General features: G+C 44.7%; 1 long non-coding RNA gene across 1 annotated transcript; it reads left to right on the forward strand.

Annotated features, from left to right (window-relative positions):
• The first annotated feature begins 218 nt into the window (after positions 1 to 218).
• Positions 219 to 15,492, forward strand: LOC118357044. Its single transcript, XR_004820120.1, has 3 exons — positions 219 to 317; positions 1,314 to 1,359; positions 15,377 to 15,492. It is a non-coding gene; the product is annotated as an uncharacterized LOC118357044 (long non-coding RNA).
• The last annotated feature ends 710 nt before the right edge of the window (positions 15,493 to 16,202 follow it).

Raw genomic sequence — 16,202 nt, forward strand, 5'->3', positions numbered from 1 at the left:
AACAAGTCATTGTGGGAGGCTATTTAAAGCACTCGAAGGTTGACAAAGAGTGTTCAGATATATCACATGTGAGTTTAACAACCCTAGGCCCTGAAAATGAAACCATCTGCCCCAGCTGCCGTAGTGAGCCAGTGAAGAGAGAATTCAGAAGCAGAATGGTAAAACGTGTCAGGTGCATGTCGGGGTACCCAGTAGGTTACAAATATACTATGGCTACTATTTACTAGAAGCCTGGCCCTTGGTACCCAGGCACGGCAGTCTTAGATCATGCTGTTTCTGGTTCAGTAATTTATGACTTGAGAGCTTCAGATGATTTTGTAAGTTCCAACTTTGATTGTGTGTGTGTGTGTGTGTGTGGGTGGGTGTGTATGTGCATGCATGTGCATGCATCTGATCTTCAAATTCTGCTCCTGGGGTCTTTGTGCATCTGCTTAACCTGTGTTTTAGTAAATGGCGGAAGAAGAGGGCGTGCCTTGTTGATCTGTGGTCACAGGACCAAACGCCCAACCGGCTTTGTTACTGGGCAGGGTGTAAATTAAGCAACAGGTTCTTCCTAAGACGAGATGTGAAATGACTGTACATCGTCTGATTAGCCTGGAAAAGGCTTGCTGTGAGCTGGGCCTGGAAGTGATGCTCATTTATAACCTGGGCAACAGGAGGTCTCTTGGTGCATGGCCATTAAAGAACTCTGACATGTTAAAAGGAAAAACTGTTGCTCATAGCCTTATAAAACGGGCTTTCTGTTTCCAACAACAACAAAAACAAGCAGACAAACAGAAAAAGAAAACTGTGAAAAAGTCAGAATAGCAAAACGCTGGAAAAGTGTGGGTCGGTACGGGGCAAGATGCCAGGATTTCTAGGGCCTGCATTTCCCATAAAGGAACAAATATATTTAGAAAGTGGCAGCACCTTTTGACATTTGCTAAGTGATTTTGATGATTGACTTTTCAATTGGGTTTCTGTAAGTAAGCGAAGGAGGGGTACCAGGGAAAAGCAATTTTCCCAATGGGAGTATAAAATCCTTCAGCCTAATGAAATGTTTTCTCTGGTTTAGAGATAACAACCCACTTTTGGGTTTTATGCCTAATATTGATTCTTTGTGTATTTTTTATAGAAGGCTTGATGAAATTCAGTTAATTGTATTTTATTAGTCTGAGAGATTGTCTTTTTTAATATTGTCCAGTCCTCCTCACTCATGACTCTTCATCCCTTCTCCCTGCTCCCTATCAATAGTTTCATTTTGATGGATGGTTTGTGACAGTTAAAAAAAAAAAAAATCAAACTCTCACTCTACCTTTCTGATCTGCTTCCAGTTTGCAGGATTGCAAAAGCGCTGAAAAAGCCAAGTTCCTTTAAGCGGTAAGAAGCTGGAATATGGTCATTAAATCCTGATGGGTTTTTCATTCTGCATCCCATAATTTTAAGGAGAACCAGTTTCTGAAATGGTTGGATAAATGCAGAAAACATAATAAGGTGGAAGGGAGGTCCCAAGGCAGCTTTTGAATCTGTGGGACACTGAGTTTATTTACAAACACCGAAAGAATTTGTGAATAATCAGGGGCTGCCTCACTCAGCAAAGTGGACCCAGGAAGAGAACATGGCGGGTTGGGGGGGTGTCGAGTGCCTTGGTGGCGGGTGGTGGGGGGCTGCTGTGACTTCCACCTTTTTATGTCTTTGGTGTTTTAGCTACTGAAAGCATTATCTTGAGAAAACAGCTTTGCTATTGGGCAATAAGGTGACTTAGTCCTAGGGATAAAGGGTCTCATCAAAGAATTTGGACAAGAAGAATTAGTAATTAGTGGTTTGTGGAAACTATAATCTTTATTGACTGGGGTGGGCATGGAAAGCAGAATTAAAATTAGAATTGCTTAAAGGACAAAAAGTTCAAATTGATTTAAACCCAAAGAATAATGAAAACGAAAAATAAGAGGCAGCCTGTATTATAGTGCAAATAGTTCTGCCCTAGTGTTTAGGAGACTTAGATTTTCATCCTGGTTTTGTGACTTAGAAGCCATATGTCCTTGAGTAAATCACTTAAATTCTCTGAGCTTCGGTTTTCCTGTCTGTGAGGTGGGGTTTTTGGGGGGCTTATTATGGGCTGGGCGAAGAACATCATGTGTGTTATCTAATTTAACTCTCACGAGAACCTTATGAGCCAGGAACGATTATTATTCTAACACACAGATAAGAAAATGGAGGCACATCGATGGTTGGAAATTTCCCCGAGTCTGCGACAGGGGCAGGATTTGGACACAGACTGTTGAAGGCCAGTGTCTGAAAGCACTAGGTAATTTCTGCTCCCATAGAGCCGCCCCGGAGAAATCCTGGCCTCACTTACAGGATTGTGGTGTGTTCCAGTTAAGTTCATACTGGTGCAAAGTGTTCTATAAAATAAAAACTCACGCCAGTGTCAGGTGGCATTGTTTTCCATTTATTACCCGTAGGCTCCCTAGCGTTAGATGTGGTTGAGCGTGTGGAAGACCAGACTCAAGTGCAATGAGGCTGCTTTGCATCGTGGGCGCACTAATTTCCTAGGGCTTCCAAAACAGAGTACCAGAGGCCGGGTAGCTTAGAGCAATCCGCTTTTATTGTCCCACAGTTCTGGAGGTCAGAGTTTCAAAATCGAGGTTTTGGCAGGGCCATGCTCCCTCTCAAGGCGTGAGGATGTTCCAGGTGTCTCCCCCCAGCTTCTGGAAGCCTCAGACGTTCCTTGGCTTGTAGGTGACCATCTTCCCGTGTCTTCACATCACCGTCTTCCTCTCTGTGTCTGTCTGTGTCCAAGTCTCACCCTTTCTAAGGACCCCAGTCGTACTGGATGAGGGCCCACCCCAATGATAGCATCTTAAATTGATCATCGGTAAAGACCTCATTTCCAATTCAGATCACATTTACAGATACTGGGGATTAAGACTTTTTATTATTACTATTTTTCTGAGGGTGGTGGTGGGGACACATTTTAACCAGCAACAGTGAGAAAGCCCAGGGATGGAGTTTGGAGTCAGGCACACCAGGGTCCAAATCCATCCTCCGTGGTTGATTAATGCAGGTGACTGTGTTAGTGTCCTGTTGTGGCAGAACTGTGACAAATTACATTTAACGGCTTAGAACAATACATACTTACTGTCTCCGAGTTCTAGAGGTCCGACAGCCAAATGAGTAGTGTCCTGAGCTAAAATCCAGGTGTCAGCAGGCCTGTGTGCCTAGTGGAGGTTCCAGGGGAGAATCTGTCTTCTGCCTTTTTCAGCCTCTAGGAGCTGCTTGTATTCCTTAGCTCAGGGCCCCTTCTTCCACCTTCGAAGACAGGAATGTGCTATCTTCAAATCTCTCCTTGAATTTGACCTTGACCTTCTACCTCTCTCTTCCATCTTTCAAGGATCCTTTGATCCCATTGTGATTACAAGGAGCCTTGTGATTACCCCCTGGATAATCTAGTATCCTCTTCCCAGGGCAAGAATCATTCTCAAGGAATTATTCCACCTCCCACAGTGCTTATCCTAAGCTCCCTGTGTAACGCAGGAATCCTCATGGTCTTACATATGTTGTTGAGAAGGTTGAAGGAAGTCATTCTCATGAAGAGCTCAGGCTGGTGTCCCACACACGGCAGCAACTCATGACCTGTTGGCTGCAGACACGCTATGCATGTCATGTTTTAATGGAAAGCTATCTTTTTAAATCCTCTTGAGGGGTTAGGGAAACTTGTGCAAATATTTCTGATGTTTGTGTGAATGCAAAGCAAAGCGTAGGTGTTCTGGGTTCTGAGTAATCAGTAAAGCTATGTGTGCTGCACAGAGGGGGGCTTGAACCTCATTTGTGTTGCCCACATTTCATTCTGTTGGTTCAGTCAAGTGGCAATTGCTACAGATCATGCTTGGGAAGACAGCCAATTTAATTTGGCGATCTTAATACAGTTAAATATTCCATTTTTAGGCACCTTAGTGTCTAAGACATTTTAATGGCCACTGTAACACTTACTCTATCACCTCCCAATCCCCAGCCCCCATTTAAATCATTCTGGAGTGTTTAATGTATCTTATATAAGCAGCCTAAAGCCATACCGATAGAATGGAATAATAAAAATTATTGTTTTTTTATAACTACAATAACAATATAAATAATTGAGGAATACTTTATGGTTTTACAAAAAGCTTTCTCATAGACCATCAAATAAATGACTGATTTGATGGCTTCACCAGCATTCCAGTGTGAGGACAGAGGTTGGAGGAGCCCTGGCCTCAGAATCAGACCGACCCGCTTTTCATTCTCACCATCACCCCTTACAAACTCTGTGATCCCAGCCAAGTCACAGATGCTCTCTGGACCTCAGCTTTCATCATCTGTCAGGTGAAACAAGTATCAAAGTTCCCTCATAGGGGACAGTGAGGAGTCAAGAGAATACCCATAAAGCGCTTGGTACAGTGCTCGGTGCATTTCAGTGATGATCAGCACTGGCTGCCGTTGTAACTCTCATTGCAATAAGATATTAACACCAAGCTCTACCAGTTCCAATTGCAGTTGTGCGTTCAAGTTAATTAAGGCTACAGTCCAAAGTCAGATGCAAAACCATAAGCAAGACTTACAAATGGAGGTGAGCAAGACATGGGTTCTGACTCGCTCCTGACCACCAGCTTGGAAGAAGCTGGAAAGATGGATGTATGGGTGGGGACATGAGAAGGGGGTTGTGCATAGAGTCGTTGGTGGGGTGAGTTGCTCCCATAGGGAGAAGGGTGGGGTGATTCTTCTCAGGTCCAGAGAGAGGGGCTGCAAGGAATTCACCCAGAGAATGTAACATGTGTCTCTGGCAGTTTGGTGGACACGATGGACTGGCACGTGACTCATCTCTAGAACTCAGCGTGAGAGACTGACTGGCTAGTTGCTGACAGAAAGGAGTGAAGGAACAATTGCACTGCCCTGGGGCCAGCTGCACTCCCTGCATTTCTCTAGGCAAAGGAAGTGTGTCTTGTGGAGCAGATGGGGGCTGTGCCTGTGAGTAGTGGGGCTGTCTCAGATCCTGACCAAGATGGCTGCCAGCAGGGGTGAGGTCCATTCCCCCCCACTACCCCAGAGCAAGCAGAGGTCTGAATCTCCAAGTGTTGCTGGAAGGGAGACATTTGCCCAAGTCAATAGAGCTACAGGAAAGAAATGCTCACCTATGGGGTGAGACTCAGGAAAGAGCCCCTGGAGGGAAGCTGAGGGCCTCAAGCTAGGTCACCCTAAGATGAGACACCTTTTCTTCTCTCCTTCCCTTAATTCTGATCCAGAAGGGGTCAGAAACCACGATTAGCACATTTGAGGAGAAGGGATGAATGTGCAAGGTGAGGAAGGAGAAGTCAAACATCATCTTTCCCCAGGCAGGCGGCCAGCCGGCTCAGCCAGCCATGGACACAGAGAGGTTGTGAGTGAGAACATAAAAGTGGAAAGTTTTATTTATTCCTTGGGACCCAAAGATTTGAGTTACCCAACCAAGACTGCTTTGATTACAGTTGACCCTTCAACAACACGGGTTTGAACTGAGTGAGTCTACTTATACAGCGATTTTTTACAGTACAGGAAGTGTATTTTCCTTATGATTTTCTTAACCACATTTTCTTTTCTTTAGCTTACTTTATTGTAAAAATACGGGTTATGGAATATATATAACCTACAAAATATCTGTTAATCGAGTGTTTATGTTATCAGTAAGGCTTCCAGTGGACGGTAGGTTATTAGTAGTTAACGTTTTGGTGAGTCAAAAGTTATATGTGGTTTTTTGACTGGGTGGGGGTCAGCGCCCCTAACCCCTGCATTGTTAAAGGGCCAACGGTACTTTAAAGTGTCTGAGGGATCCTGACACTTTCCCTAAATCTGATACAGGAGCCAGAAAAAGCCAGTCCTATAGAATGAACCAGAAGAGCCACTGAGAGAGAGACCTGGAGCTGCTCCCGGATTGTGTCCCACCAGTTACACTTGTGCAATGTAGTGATTCTGTCATTATTTCTCACAATAACCTCGGGGTGTAAGTCTTAGTGTGAGAAGAGGTAATGTTTCCACAGATGAAGTGATCAAAGCTCAGAAGGGTCAGGGGTGAGTGCAAAATCCCAGATGGAAAGTAAGCGGAGGCAGGCCTTGAGCCCTGGATTCCTGATTCTACTGTTCCATCCTGGTCAGAAATGGCAGCAGAACCAAAGCCCATGGGGACCCTGGAACCTAAAGCAAACTGGCATAAAGTCAGAGATTTCTTGTCAGGAGCCTTGCATCTGGCTTACAACATGGCATCCTTCATCCTGCGTCAATATGTGTTTCAATGAAATCCAGATCAAGTCTATGTTCCTTTCTCTTAGCACGATATCTTTTAGGGTATTTTGGTTGGCATTTGTGGCAAGGTCTTAATGCCTTGCTATCTTTCTTAGAGAAGAATATGTCATAAGTCATTTATTTTCTGCAATAGCTCTATTTTACCACTGTGTGAATGAGGCCATCTTAAATGGAATCATCTAGAGGAGAACCAAAAAGTTACAAATGGAAACTGCTATAGGAGATCACGGGTCAAATTCTGTTCAGGAACCCAAAGACCCCACTGAAGCTCACCCTCAAAGGAATAACTTTTCCCTTTTTATGTGAGAATAAATTGGCTTAACTGAGTGTGGGCATTTTACATGTGCTCAGGACCCTTTCCCAGGGGATATTATGGCGTTGTGACAAGAAGCTCCTTGCCCAGAAATTATGCTTGCTCATGTCTCTGGAGACGGAGAGGGACCACTCCTTAATGCTTTAGAGGAGGTAGGAACGTTCTTGCCTAGGGGAGGAAATACAAGGGCCCTTCCCCGACTCCAGTGTGGCAGTTTCCTGGTCATGCCCACGGGGTGGGCTGTCAGGTACAGACCATGCTATGGGTCACCCCCTGTGTGCAGATAAGCAGTGCCAGCCCTGGGGAGGTGGGGGGGGCCCGGTTGCCCTTCGTTCAACTCACCACCCCCTTGGCCAGGAGCTGGAAGCAGCAACTGGAAGAACTGAGTATTATATCACACTCTCTTGAATAGTAACTAAAGGAAAACAAAACAAACACAAAATCTCTGACCGGCCTCTCCCTCCACGTCCTGCAGCATCCATCTTGCTGAGGTGATATGAGTTGACATGACTAAAGTCTAGGAAACAGCCAGGTAGGGAGTCACCTCTGATGGTGACAGATACTATAATTCTGTCAAGGGCATCTGAAGAAGAGGAGTATGGTTAGCTCAGAAACAAAATCTTAGGGAGGCACGTCAGGTCCATTGGTGGGAGAGGATGTAGGTTTGCTGCCTGTGACCCCAGAGGTAAGATCCATGGAAGGGGGTTGAGGTCACAGGCAAACAGACTCGGGGCTCGACAAAATGAATAATGTGCTAGCTTAGGGCGCCTCATACCTAGAAGTCACTGTGTTCTTTGTGGAACCCCATAAGACAACAGACTGAGCTGTTCTGTCTCACCTCCTCTGGCTACTTCTCCTTGTCTCTCCTCAGAGCTAGTTGATCTGCTACCTGCCAGTCTCTCTAAGGGACTGAGGGTGGGAATGTCCTTCTAATGACATCTTTTGTCGGGGGGTGGGGCAAGTGGATAGAGTTTGCTAGTTTTCTCCCCTCTCAGAGGGGTTACAGAATTTGGAATCAGATGGCTGTTGGTTTCAACTGTGGCTCTGCTGCTCATAACATGGGTGACTTCAGGCCAGTTACTTAACTTCCCCTGCCTCAGTTTCCCCATGTGTAAAATGGGAAGAATAAGAAATCACTGGCAGCCTAGTGTAGTTGTGAGAATTAAACGCTTATCACGGCCTGGCACCTGACCATAGCAGGCACTTATAGACAAATGGGCGCTCTGTATTTGTTTCCAGTTTACAATGCTTAGAAACACTGAGTATAACTAAATGGTACATTCTATTAAACAAAGTAACATTACAAGTCCAAGTACCTAGTGTTTTTATTTATTTATTATTTATTTTTTTTTTAAAGATCTTATTTATTTGACAGAGAGAGAGCGTGAGAGCAGGAACACAAGCAGGGGGAGTGGCAGAGGGAGAAGCAGGCTTCCCGCGGAGCAGGGAGCCCGATGCGGGGCTTGATCCCAGGACCCTGGGATCATGACCTGAGCTGAAGGCAGACGCTCAATGACTTAGCCACCCAGGCGCCCCTACCTAGTGTTTTTTAAAGCGGTGACTTGATCTTAGGCATTGATGATTCTGAGTTTTGCTGTTAATATTAATATTTTTTTCTAGTTCTTTTGCGTGGATCTCTGCTAGCACATGCCAACAGGTAAGTGATAGTAGACCTCATAAGTATAAGAAAGTGAGAGAAAACTTAAATTTTATGTAAATTTTATATATATTTTTATTTGTTCAATTCAATGTAATTATTTAGGGACTCAAACTGGGTTTGAATTCCCATTTGGCTACTTTATTAGTTTATGACTTTGGACAAATGACTTAACCACTTTAAACTTGTTTGCTCACCTGTAGAAAGGGAATTATGGTAAGGGTTAAATATAATGAAAATATACAGAGAAAAGCTTAATGATTGCTATGGTCTGAATGTGTCTCCTCAAAATCTGTATGTTGAAATCCTCATCCCCAAAGGTGATGATTATTAGTCAGTGAGGCTTTTAGGAGGCACTTAAATCATGAGGAGGGAGCCCTTAGGAATGGGATTAGTGCCTTCTAAATGAGGCTCCAGAGAGAATGTTGTCCCCTTCGATCCTGTGAGGACACAGTGAGGAGCCAGCTATGAACCAGAAAGGGGGCCTCAGCAGCAGGCTGCCATGTTGGCACCTCGATCTTCATGCCTCCAGATCTATGAGAAATAAATGTTTTTTGTTTTTTGTTTTTCAAGTGACCCAGTCTGTGGTATTTTGTTACAGCTGCCCAAATGGACTAAGACAATGCTATTATGTTTTCAAACACCGGTAACTATTATTAATATTTTTTCCTGTGATGGATTTATTCATTATTTATGCATAAACTAAGATCATCTCCCCCTCTCAAAATCCTTAACTTATTCACCCCTGCAAAGTCCTTTTAGCCATTTGAAGTAATGCTCATAAGTTCTGAGGATTAGGATGTGGATACCTTGGGGGACATGGCAGAGGGTGATTCTTGTGCTGGCTGGAAGCTTCTTTAGGAGGGACGTGTGGGGACTTAGAATCTGTGATTGTAAATGGGAGACAATCGGGAAGACTGTATGTACCAGGCTAAAATGAGAGCATTTCTCTTTTCCTCTCTGCCCTGTGGTATAATGTTTCATCTCACCTCAGCAAACCTTTTATCTGTAAATGCATTGTCTTGGGGTTATGTTTCATCGAATTTGTACTAATCTGCCGGCCGGTTGAGCTCCTTTCCTACTTTGTTTTTGGGATTCCCCCCTCTTCTGACACATCCCTTTTTTGCACTTGCTTGCCCCAAACTGATATTTATGTGGCACTTTTATATCAGCACTGTTCTAAACACTTTTATATATATTTACTCATTTAATAGAATATTCTATGATAAATATATTCTCATTTTTCAGATTAGGGAACTGAGGCACCAAGAGATGTAACTTGCTCAGAATCTCAAGTGAGTGTTCAGAGCATGTCTGGCTACAGAGCCCACGCTTTAAACCACTATATTCCACTGCCTCTCTGCAAGAAGTCCTCACCAAATAGTCACTATTACTGTTTTCATCGATCCCAGGAAAAAAAAATGTTTTGGAGCCTGCTCGTGTAGTTCTGCTCTGCTTTGTCTCAGAAACAAACCAAACCAAAACAAACAAACAAACAAAAAAACCAGAGACAGAGAGAGAGAGAGAAGTTCCCACTGACTTGATCTCGAAGTCACCCCATCCCATGGGTGAACAACAGGCATGTGGGTGACACCATACGTAAGCAGTTAACATGTTTCGTTGTCTAGCAGTTAAGCTAGTGCCAAGCAGATGTTGATAGAAAGATTTCAGAGAAACATCATAAAATGATGATTAAGCTAAGAAGAATTTGAATGGTAAAAACTTAGAGTCTTAAATCTATAAATTTATGACTACTCTGCATTTGTGTAAAAATTCAGTCTTAAATCTGTAGGCGTGCTGAGGATTTGGAAAGACAGAGAGTGGGTGGAGCGGGGAGGGGAGAGGGTGCCCGTCTCCGCTTTGGCCGACCTCCACTCCGCGCACAGAGGTGATGGAAGAACAAGATGGCAGACCGCATGATGGGTGACAATCCAGGTTCTGGGCCAGACAGTCCGTGTTCAAATTCTGACCCCACCCCTTATTAGCTGTGTAATCCTGACAGTGGTTATTGAACTTTTCTGTGCCTTCCTTTCCTCAGTAGAAAATGAGCATAATAAGTACCTACCTTATAGTGTTTGTTAAGTGCACTAATACCCATAAGACCTTTTGCCTCCCATGTAAATCCTTTATACCTGTTGTTAGTTATTATTGTCCCCTTACCACAAGTAGTAGTCTTGTGAGAATGTCGTGCATTTGGGAAGAGGGAGATGTTTTTCTTTAGATGGAAATAATAAGGGAGTCACTCATTGTCTGAGGGAGAGAAGAGATAATAAACTGTCTTAGCTTGGGCCGCTGTAATGAAACACCGTAAGAGGTGGCTTAACCAACCGACATTTATTTCCCATAGTCTGGAGGCTGGAGGTCGGAGAGCAGGGGGCCAGCGTGGCTGGTTCCTGGTGAGAGCCTTCCTCCTGGCCTGCAGATGATCATCTCACTGTGTCCTCACATGGTGGAGAGAGCGAGGACTCTGGTCTCTCTTCCTCTTCTGATAAGGGCAGTGATCCCATCATAGGGCCCCACCCTCATGACCTCATCTAAACCTGATTCCCTCCCAAAGGTCTCGCCTCCAAATACCATCCCACTGGGGGTTAGGGCTTTACACCTTTTAGGACCACACTAACATTCAGTCCATAATAGTGCATGGAAAAGTTAAGAAGATGGATTCAGATTGTTGAAATGGCCTTGAATAAAGGGTTTCCTAAGAATGGGCTCATTTGTGCCTGGGATTGGGGTGGGATGGAGAAACCTACTCCAGGTGGGTGGTCAGGTGGGCTTCTTTGGCTGGGATCCGAGGGCAGAGATCTGACAGGAGAATTCAGGCCATGGCAGCAGGAAGGCAAAGGCCCTGAGACAGGAAAGAGCAGATGTCCAGGGTGGCTGGAGGAAATGCATGGAGAAGCACAGGGTTGGAGGTGATGTCTGAGCAGTGGGCAGGGCCTGGCAGGTGAATGCAGGGAGGGGGGTTTATTCTAAGTGCAGTGGGAAGCCAATGGAGGATTTTAGCTAAGTGGAGACATGCCTTGATCTGTGTTTCAAACCTGATGCTATTGTGCCAAGCGCTGAAGTTTATGACTCACATTATTACTTTGGATAGACACATTTATTAAGTACTTACTGTATGCCAGGCAGGTGCTGACCACTCTGTACACATGTGTTAGGAGGGAAACTGGAAATGTGAACAGAGGCACCAGGACACTGTAGATATGAAATTCCAAGGTGAGATGCCAGACCATATGCAGATGTTCAAGGGTGCAGGCGTTAGATGGTGTGAAAAATCCCCCTGTAGGGTATAAAAGGGAGAGAGAGTGGGTTTGTGAGGAGGATTTCTTTTTTTTTTTAATTTAAGACTTATTTATTTATTTGTTTGAGAGCGAGAGCGGTGGGAGGGGTGGAGAGAGAGGGAGAGAAAATCCTCCAGCTGACTCTCTGCTGAGAGCAGAGCCTGACACAGGGCTCGATCCCAGGACCCTGAGATCATGACCCGAGCTGAAATCAAGAGTTGGTTGCTTAACTGACTGAGCCACCCAGGCGCTCGGAGGAGGAGGATTTCTTTGAAGGAAGCTGGTGCCAGATCCCTCCCTCCCCCACCCTCCCCTCATGAGGGCTTTCAGTGAGGCTACTTGGAGAGGGGGTTGTCTGGTTGGAATTTGGGGGGCACGTTGAGTCTGGGTCTGATATGGGAGAGTGGGCGGGATGGAGGAGAGGAGAGGTGAGGGGGAAGGAAGCAGGGAAGTAGGTCAAAGGTACATGAATGGGTGGGCCAGAGGTACAGACTGGTCAGGGTCTAGGTCATTTATAATGTTGGGTCTAAGATCATTTAAAAGGAGACTGCCCAAGAGAACAGTGTGGAGGGACTGAGTTCTTCTTGGGGAGGACACTGGCTTAGGGAGAGCAGAAGTTTTGAAGACAAGTCAAATGTGATTATTGTCTAGAACTGGACCTTCCAATTTCTGAAATGAGACCATATTTGAGACGCGATTTGGGGACGTTTTATGATCTCAGGTGCATGTGTTGCGGGCCACACTCCAGACAGTCTTCCACCCAGTGCAAAGACACAACGTCCCCGACTGAAGACATCATAAAGGGAAGTATTGAGTTTTGATTCTAACCTCCGAACCACTCTCTTTCCATCATTACTGGTTATAGATGATATTTTACTGAACCTTCTCTGAGGTGGTAATCTTTTAATCCCCATTGAAAAGGTAAAGAAGTTAAGGCTTGGAGAGTTTCCACTGGTCAGCACGAGGCCACAAAACTAGTCGGGAGATAAACAGGGTTTGAATCCAGCTCTTCTCTTAGCCACTGTGGCATGCTGCTTGAAGAGCAGTAAAGGGCCCTGCCATGGCCAGTCTGACAATGAACTGTTGGAAATAGCTTGCAGGTGGTGGGGTTTGATTTTTTTTTTTTTTTTTTTTAAAGAAAGAAGGATGTTGCCCAATACATCAAGCTGAATTTTCCATCTCTTGGTTGAGGACTTGAAAAGCCCTCCAGAATAAAGCAGGACTTTGGCCCCACGGCTCATGGTATTTTCTCTGGCACGTTCGAAGAAGGCGGAGCTGGGTCTTCAGGGAGATGAGGAACATGGGGGTGCTGCTTTCTTCCCACCTCCCCACGACCCTCTTCCCATGCTTCTCACTGCCAGCTTCAGAACCCGAGAGTTCAGGGCCAGTCCTGTGGGCTGTGACTCTTCCCCAAGGTCTTCATCTTGTGCCCAATTTGCTGAGCTTTGCAGGGCTGGTGGCAGTTTTTAAAACTGCAGAGCCATGCAGGAGAGGTGAGGAATTGTTTTTCAGCAGGGTTCTCAGGTACCCCTGAAACAGCCTGTCAACCTCTCCTTGCTGTTTGCTTACCTTTCTCGGGGAGTGTCCCCAAATCAGCCTCATCTGTGTGTGTCACCAACTCCGGGAGAGCCGTTGTTAAACACCCATTGTTAGGATCACGACTATCAGATAAATAAAACACTGCTGTATATTCAAGCATGGCTCTATGGCATTATATTAAAACAATAAATCAAATATCACAGACTCAGCATTTGAGCCAGCTTTTATTGCATTATTCCATTCTCTCCATTATCCAGCTTTAAAATCCCTCTCCCTGCATTTATGATTTTTGAAACATTACATCAGTCATGTCCCCATGGCACTTTTATCTAATCCCAAACTTTAAGGGGGTAGGTAAGTGTTTAGGACACTGGGCCAGGCTCTGATCATTTTATGAAACCGTTGTTTTATAGAAGAATATTACCTTTATTACCAAATTCTATGGTGCGTTGGGGGGGGACAATCTGGTTACAATTACAAATAGCATTTTTTTAAGAGCTGCAGTAGAAAGCTCAGCCATTTGAAGATGAGATACGGCTTCCTTGATGGGTCATAGCATATTGGTGCAAGATGGTAGAAGGGAGCATGTCAGTGCCTCCGCCTGGTGCATCTCCTTGGGATTTTTATGTTCACTCTTGGAGCAGGTGGTTCCAATGGAAATCCTCGACTCGATTCTGAGCCCCGAAGTGATGTTAGTCATTCATAGCACAATAGTCACCTATATCAAAGAGAGCCTTTATGTACTGGCTAATGCAGTTTGTGAAGTTCACCCCAAATGAACTGGATGCCATTAAACCTTTAGAGTAATGGCTTCTGTCTTACCAGATGGGAGGTCAGTCTCCTGGGGGATGGAGCACGTTCTGCAGCACTGTTCTCCACTTCTCGGGGAAGAGGTGGGTGTCTGTCTCCATCGACCATCAAGCAGCTGCCAATATCCACGTTTGCAGTACTTCAATCCCCATTTCTTTTACGTAACTTGTATCGGAGAGGGAGTGCATCGATAAAAGTGTTTTAAACAGTAACTCAAACCATGTCGGTAGGATACTGTTTAACATTCAAGTGGTCTGTCTTCCATATACCATGAGCCTCTGAGAAGTCAATAAATGTCAAAGAAATGTCAAATTATGTATGTATTTATTGGACCCACAGTGCATTTCTGAGGAAGCTTTGTGGCATTCGGTCATCACATTCTTTGAAGGTATCACACAGAGTAGGTGCCATAAATACATCAAACGGATTTCAGCATCCACCCCTGCACGGTCAATGGCCCAGCATCGGAGTGTGCAAGGCACTTCTCTCTTGGAGGTTTGCTTGGCCAGATGATTCTTTTAGCTCTGAAATCAAAAGGAGGTGGGCAATCATGTCCCCACAATCAGTAAAGGCCCAAGTTTGGGTGTCTTTGATGTTCCTATCCCTTTTGGCAGAAACCTTTTAATGTTGCATGGAAACGAGCTGCCAGGATTTTTTAGCAACTGCCTGGTGGGTGAAGGAAGGTGAGCAGGGAGGTGGGCACAGTGGAAGAAAAGTAGGAAGATCATTGGCATCAGCAGCTGGTATCAGCGGGGCTTTCTAAGACCACTCTGGCCCCTACCTAAAAGGACACGTGCATCTTTGTCTCTGCAACTTGTGCAGAAAGACCCCGAGGGGCCCAGCCTTTCTGAGGCAGCATGGCCTTCAAGGAGGGAGCAGAACTCAGAGGCAGCCAGTTTGGTTATCTGTCGTTCTCCTCTTTATTGAAACCGGAAGCGAATGTGACAAACTTCTTATAAAAAAGGTGCATCAATATGAGAAATAAATTATTTATTTTCTTTTTGCTGTCTCTTCCCGCAGCCATTCTCTCCAACTACCTGAATTCTACTGCCCCAATTTTTCCTTTTCGGATATTGAGAAGCCAACATTTCTGATGTACCTACCATGTGACTGGCACCACATTCAGCCATTCACGCTTACGTTGTCTCTAGCGAGGCCTGCAAAGCATGTGGGGTTATCCCCACTTGACTAGTGATGAGACTATGTAACCTAACCTGCTCAGTGCCAAAGCAAGAGTTTGAACCCAGGTTTTCCTGCCTACCCCCGCTCCCCTGCTCCATTTTGGGTCCCTCACTTCAGGGAAATGCCCAGAAAATGCCTCTTCCCGAATTTTGGGGGCCTTTCTGAACAAAAATAAACATCTGGGCAGTATATTTAAAGCTGTTCAGTTCTGAGGTCCATCCAGATGCAGAATCTTTGCAGAGAGTTTCAAACCACACCCCCTGCTCGCCCAGCAGTTTTTTTTTTTTTTTTTTTTTTAAATAGGAAATGGAATCCCAGTCTCCTTGCCAACACGTTATGGAGAAGATGCGAGGTCAATCATCAATCAGTGCAGTTGAAGGCAAAAAGGATGAAGAATGGAATAAACTGAAATTGAGAAGAGTGTCGCTAACTGTAGTAATTCTGTTATATGTTACCTATTTGAAGCCTTTTAAAAAAAACAGAGTCTTGAACAGAACGATGATTGGTTATCCAGGAAAAGCGTTAAGCACGGTGTTGCCGAGAAGTTAAGGCTGGGCATGTCCTGCATGTAAAACACACTAAAAGATTTCAAATAATTTTTTTTTTACTGTCTCTCTGGTAGTAAAAAGTGGGGGGGACCTGAAACTACATATGGACAAAGTCATGTTTCTAAAAGAACTTTGGAATTTTGGAGAGAAAACTTTTGAAAGGAGACTCCATCAATCTAGTTTTATTGTTAGAATCACCCTTCCCTTCCCCTTTGATAAACTGCCTCATTTGTTCTGTCTCTTTCTTGTCTCTCATGAAACAGTTCTGCACTTGAATCAACCTACACATTGTTCCTCAGTGTGGCCTCCTCGAAGAGGACTCGGTCTGTTACCCAGCAGCTGTTTATTCCTATGCTAGACATTTGCTTATATGTCCTTCTGAAATATTCCTCCCCTCAAGAATTCTATTGACCACACTAAAAGGGGCATCCCTCACTGTGGAAGACAAGGGACATTTTCTGGCTTTTTCTCTGGCATTGCACTAATGGAAAGTTTTGTGTCTTAGGAATAGAAAGTCCAGATGCCCGATGAAATTGTTAGACATAGAAGAATCTTAATAATTTGGGCCTCGCCGATGTAGA

This window comes from Zalophus californianus, chromosome 6 (assembly GCF_009762305.2).
Source record: "Zalophus californianus isolate mZalCal1 chromosome 6, mZalCal1.pri.v2, whole genome shotgun sequence".
Classification (NCBI taxonomy): Eukaryota; Metazoa; Chordata; class Mammalia; order Carnivora; family Otariidae; genus Zalophus; species Zalophus californianus.